Raw genomic sequence first — 6,627 nt, forward strand, 5'->3', positions numbered from 1 at the left:
AATTAGAGGAATATGGGGAACAATATCATGCTCCTCCACTATTTTCTCAACAAATACATCAACTTCACTTTGACCTTTCACATCTTTAGCCAATAGTCAAATATCTGCATCATTGGTATAGAGGACTTATGCCAGCAGAGCCATCACTTTTAATATGCCTATAGAAAAAGCATTTGTAGCTGGCATATCCTAAGATTTCTACCATCTTACCCACTTCAATGGAAGAAATCCCATCCATGTCCAATTGATCAAAGGCTTGCGAACTGCCAGTTGCATATGACATAGTTGGTCAAGTGTCATTGGACCCCCATGATGCACGTTCAAGGTTACCACATGAGGAACAATCGGCCTGAAAACAGACAATACAATAGAATGCACTTTTAATGAGAATCCCGTGGATCACAATGCACATACCGGATAAGCTTTAAATTAAATAACATACCAAACAAAGATATCAATTAAATAACATACCAAAAAGCATTCGAATCCTTCAACAACCATGATTTAGTAGATAGAGACATAATGAGATGAATATAGTATATAACTTGCAACAAAGTTTGAGGGCCAAGAGTCTCCATTGAACCCAAAGTTAAAGTTTGCAGAGCTTTTCTCTAGGACCACCTTCTCTTTTACTTTTCTTCTTGTGGTCCCTTCGGACTTGCCTTGGAGGGGTCTTCTTGGTCGCACCATTTTTTTTTTGAATCTTTTGCCATTTCTGTCGCTCCAGACCTTTGTTGTTCACAATCGGGCTTCTCTCTACCGTCGACCTTGTAGTCCACAGTGATCTTCTTCTCCACAGTCACTTCCTCTTCTTTTGGTTGTTGTCGTTGATGATATTTTCAGTAGGATTGTGCACTTTTGGACCTAGGGTTACTATTTGGGGGTGGATTAAGGATCATATTGGGTCACGTGATGTTTTCCCTCCCAGTAACCTTTCTCTCTCCTACTTTTCATGCTAGGTCAGTTAAAAAAAAAATTCAACTCAGACAAAAACTTTAAATTTTGGACAATCTGGTGAGGAACCAAAACTGTTAGCGGAGACTAACGTGGGTTGGGGAATGCTATTTTTAAACTTTAACGACCTCGTTTGAACATTTTTCAAACCTGGGAGACAAAAAACGCTAATAATCCAAATTTTATTTATGAACACTTAATATATTAATAATTAAAATAAAAAGAATTTCAACTATTTTTAATATTTGCGAATTATTTTATGTATTATGTTTTAAATTTTGTGATTATTTAATTTAATATTTGAAATATTTTAAAAAGTTAATTTAAGTAAAAAAATATTATTTCAAAAAGATGTTAATAATTTTGTGAAACTAAAAATTTTGTTTAGTTAATTGGATTAGGAAAAACTGTGTTACAAATATTGAAAGTTTAATTAATAAAAATTAATAAATAGGTGTGATGTCAAAAAAAATGAGATATTAATTTTTGTTTTGGAGGAAAATGGAATGATATAGGGGTGTCACGGGGCATAAACTTCTAGAAATAAACCTTCTTTTAGTATATAGATAATATAATATAATATAGATTGTAGAACAATTAACCGTCCAAGGTCAATGTATCTATTACTAGGGTTTTGAGCTCAGCCACTGTATAATGGAGAGCCTACAATGTATAGTTCATGTTTCACTTTGCTACCTAGTGTTAGGGTTTATTCTAGACCACGCCTAAAAAAGTGGCATGTCGTATCAATTTCTTTTTTCTCTCTTATGGCATGATGAACCTAACGCAGTGGACACAACACCCACTCACGTCTGCACCACACACAAAAACAACAATCACACAAACACACGCAAAAGTATAATGAGCGTATATTTTTTCGGTTAAACAAAAAGCGATGCATACCACATTTCTCCAAGATTTCTCTCTCTCTCTCTCTCTGTCTTCATCTCTGTCTCCAAGATTCGAAGAAAATGGTGCGACTCAGAAAGCACAAATAACCAACCTTATCTTCTTCATAGTCACTATCATCCATTAAAAAATCAGTGCTTGCATCTTCATCATCTGGATCAAACTCACAATCAGAATTTGAATCTTCATCATTGACAACAACCGCACTTGCCTTTCCTTTTCCTTTATCTACTGCAGCTAGGGGTGGAAATAGGCCGAGCCGAGCCAAGCTTTGCGTGGCCTAGGCCTGGCCTGCATTCTCTTTTGGTGGCCCAAGCCTGGCCTGTGGCCTATCAATAGGCCAAATTTTATGGCTTGGCCTGGCCTTTTCTAAGGCCGGACCTGGCCTACAAGCCTTCTTAAAAACCTAACTTAACATACAATTTTATCAAAAGAAGGTCATTAGGCTGGCGGGCTAATAAACATTTTATATGTCATTGCACTTTCTTTTCAAATAAAAAACTTGTATCATTGCATTTCAAAAAATAAACCTATATCATTGCAAGAGAGGTGGACTTGGTAGTGGCAGATCAACAGTGACGACTGGCTGCAGCCTGCGTCCTGTGCGGCTGAGGATGTGCTATGCTGAATATGTCTGGAACGTTTCTAGTCTAGGTTAGGGCATGGACTTAGGGTTTTTTTATACTAAAGTATACATCAGTTTAAAAAAATTATATATAATTATATTATATTTATATTATTAATAATATAATATATAAGTTTTTTTTTGTAAACAATAATATAATATATAAGTAGGCGACCTATCTGGCCAAATAAGCTTTTTAAATTGTTTGGGCCTGGCCATTTTAGTTAAACAAGCCTTTTAAAAAGCCTAAGCCTGACCTTTTTAGTAAACGAGCCAAGCCGGACCGAGCCTCAAACGAGCCGAGCCATAGGCCCCTGACGAGCCGCCTGGCCTATTTCCACCCCTAACTGCAGCAACACTTTCCTTTCGTTTTCCTTTATTTGTCCCCTTCTTCTTGTCTTTCACAACCTCCTTCTCTTGCACAACAGAAACACTCTCCACCTCAAATCCATCCTCGTTGTCATTCACAACTTCAACCTCCTTCTCTTGCACAACTTCAACATCCTTCTCTTGCACAACTTCAACCTCATTCTCTAGCAAAACCCCAGCCTCCTTGTCATGCACAACCTCAGACTCCTTCTCTAGCACAACTTAAGTGTCCTTCTCAATCACAACCTCAGAACTTGGCCCAGCATCCTCCATAGTCTCACGAGTAATTTCAAAACATGCATCAGGGTCTTCATCTCTCTCAGGACTCTTGTAAGAAATTAGAGGAATCTGGGGAACAATATCATGCTCCTCCACTATTTTCTCAACAAATACATCAACTTCACTTTGACCTTTTACATCATCAGCCAATAGTCAAATATCAGCATCATTGGTAAAGAGGACTTATGCCAGCAGAGCCATCACTTTTAATATGCTTATAGCAAAAGCATTCGTAGCTGGCATATCCTAAGCTTTTTACCATCTTACCCACTGATGACCCTATTTTAGTAGTGTTTTTAGGGTCATTTATTTGTTGGTTTTGTGTCTTTTTGTTGAGTCCCATGTAGTGTTTCATGCATTCTCATGCATTTTTATCTTTCTTTGTGTTTTTACTTTGTTTTAGTAATTTTGTAGTTTTATAGGGACCTTTCTTGCATTTTAAGTAAGTTTAAGACTTGTATATCAAGGCGAGAGAGATAATTGATCTTATTCCTGAAACTAGCAAGGTTCCGTTTCCTAAAGCATTGGCTAAGAAGAGCTTAGACAAAAAGTTTTCAAAGTTTGTGGATGTTTTCAAAAAGCTCCACATTAGTATTTCTTTTGCCGATGCTTTGGAACAAATGCCTATATATGCTAAGTTTATGAAGGATATTTTGCATAAGAGAAGGAGGTTGAAGGAAGTATTTGAGACGGTGTTGTTGAAGGAGGAATGTAGTGCCATTTTGCAGCGGAAAATGCCAAAGAAAAGAAAAGACCCCGGAAGTTTCACTTTTCCGGTGGAGATTGAAGGAGTGGCGGATGTGGAAGCCTTGTGCGACCTAGGAGCGAGCATCAACTTGATGCCGCTTACCATGTTTGAGAGGCTGAACTTAGGAGAGGTTACTCCAACCATGCTTTTCTTGCAAATGGCGGATCGATCCCTAAAGACTCCATATGGGATCGTGGAGGATGTAATGGTGAGGGTGGACAAGTATGTGTTCCTCGTGGATTTTGTGGTGCTTGATATGGAGGAGGATGAGAAGATTCCTCTCATTCTTGGCCGACCTTTCTTAGCTACTGGTTGAGCGAAGATTGATGTTGACAGGGGTCATCTTATTCTTCGTGTTGGTAAGGAAAATGTAAGATTTTCTGTTTTTAATCCCATGATAGAAACTAACCATGATGATGACTTTGTTTGCGATGTGATTAGAAGTGTATCAAAGGTTTCGGAAGAGGCCCCCAAAGCTAATGAAAAAGTTGATGAGTTCCATCCGGCTCTCATCAATCTTGTTAGTGGAAACAAGTATGGGGGGTCTAAGTACGAGAACTTGCATGCTCACATGTGAAGTTTACTCAAGCTAGTTCCCTTGTCAAGATTGAGGGTGTTTCAAATGATGAAGTGAAGATTAAACTCTTCCCTCATTCTTTGACAAGGGTAGCTAGAGCTTGGTTTGAGGAACAAAAGGACATTACCTCATGGGAGGATTTGCTTCAAAGGTTTTGTGCAAGGTTTCTTCCTTGCACTTGTGGTAAGTTAATCAATGGTAAGGAATTTCCTTCCTAACACCATAGGAAGGAGAGTCCACCTAGGATTATAACCTAGGGCTAAATGGGAGACAACCCATTCTTTTTCTTTCTTTCTTTTATTATTTTTACATTTTAGTAGTTTAATTTCAAAAAAAAAGAGGAAATTTTTTTGAATAAAACTGGACAGAGCGCCTAGGCGCCAATTACCCACAGAGGCACTGCCTCTATAACTGGGTAGAGCGCCTGAGCGCTCTCCTCGAGCGCTCTTGGTGCGTTTTTAGACCAGTTTTTGGGTTTTAAAACCCCCAACTCTTCACTTTCCCACTCTTAACTCTCATTTCTTCATAAAAACCGTACCCGACACTCTCCATACCCCATTTCTACTTCTCATTTCTCACTTGCACACACTTTAGCTCTCCCTTGTGCTTCCAAGTTTTGCATTGCATCAAGCTCATTCCACTTGCACCTACTCACTCTCAAGTCAAGGTAAGTTCCATTTTTCACTTCCTTTCATCTTGGTTCATGGGTCTTGTAATGCATGTTTCTCTGGGGTTTGGGTGAGAGGTTTGTTGCTTGTGCAAGTTGGGTTTGGGTTGTATATGCTTATTGTGGATTGATTTGTGCTTAATTAGAAAGGGTGTGAGATTTATGAGAGTTGGGTAGTTAGGATTTTGTGGTTTATTGTAGTTTAGCTTTTGCCTACTAGGTGTTTGTTAGAATGCCTCAATGAGTTCTTTTAGTCGATTTTTGGTAAATGCTTATGTGGTTGTCTATATCTCTTTGCCAAAATCATTATGAGGCTTATTGGGTGCTCTTAGGTAGCTTTGTATTTATTTTTGTAAAAAGTTTCTTCTTTTTAGTTTCTTTTCATTTTTGAACCAACTTTACTAACGTTTTTGGCTTGTGTATGTGCTAACAATTGTGCAGATGCCTGCAAAGAGAGCAAGGAACAACACAAGAGCCGCAACTTCTTCCTCCACCTCCCGAAGCTTTGACCGCTCCCGCTTCCTATCTTTGGTAAAGGAAGAGTTTTACCGAACTCACCTAGCACACAAGGAGTGTGTGAAGGAGCGGGGAGTTCTTTATAGGGAGGGTAGGAGAGACCTCTTGGGTATGCAAGAAGCCATGGAGAAAAGGAGGTGGAAAAATTGGGTCAACCCCATTCCCTTTGCTTGTGAGGTCATGGTTAGGGAGTTCTACGCGAACACCTACTGTGACGATCAAGAGGACAAGTCCAGGCCCCCGGTGAATTCATCATGGTTTAGGGGGGATGTGATTTGGTACCGTCCTTCAGACATCCGGGAGCATCTTGGTCTCCTCACGGAGGGCCAAGAGAAGGAGTGCTTCTCTGAGAAGGCTACTTATCATGAGCTCTTAAAGGAGAAGTCACCAGAGATTTTAGAAGACATGAAGGCAGTGATTGTTAGGCCTGGGTGGGACTGGGAAGCGGTTGATGATGAGATCATTTTTGTGCAGAGGAAGGACATGACACCGCTGGCTAGAGTTTGGACTAAATTTTTGCAGGACTCCCTCTTTCCTAGCTCTAATAAATCTGAAGTTAGGGAGGTTGCAATTGTTTCCATCTACTGTATTGTGAGAGGCCATCCTATGGATGTGGCCAGGATCATTTCTGGTCGGATTTACTCCCTTTACAATGGGAGCAAAGATAAGCATGACCCGTTTTTCCTCATTTGATTTGTTCCTTAATTCATGAAGTGGAGGACAAAGCTAGGAGGCCGGTCTTTGTTATTGAGAAGAGGTTGCCGGTTGCACCTCAACTCACTATGGAGAGAATCATGCAGCTCTATCAAGAGTGGATGGCAAGGATGCCTCAAGAGGAGGAAGAGGAAGAGGATCCTAAGGAGCCAGCGGAAGAAGAAGAAGAAGAAGAAGAAGAAGAAGAAGAAGAAGAGAATGTTGAGGTGGTGAATGAGGTTGTTACTCCACCACGTGCTGACCCCCTTCACCGGCTTGGATGGAGGCCA

This window comes from Lotus japonicus, chromosome 5 (assembly GCF_012489685.1).
Source record: "Lotus japonicus ecotype B-129 chromosome 5, LjGifu_v1.2".
Lineage (NCBI taxonomy): Eukaryota > Viridiplantae > Streptophyta > Magnoliopsida > Fabales > Fabaceae > Lotus > Lotus japonicus.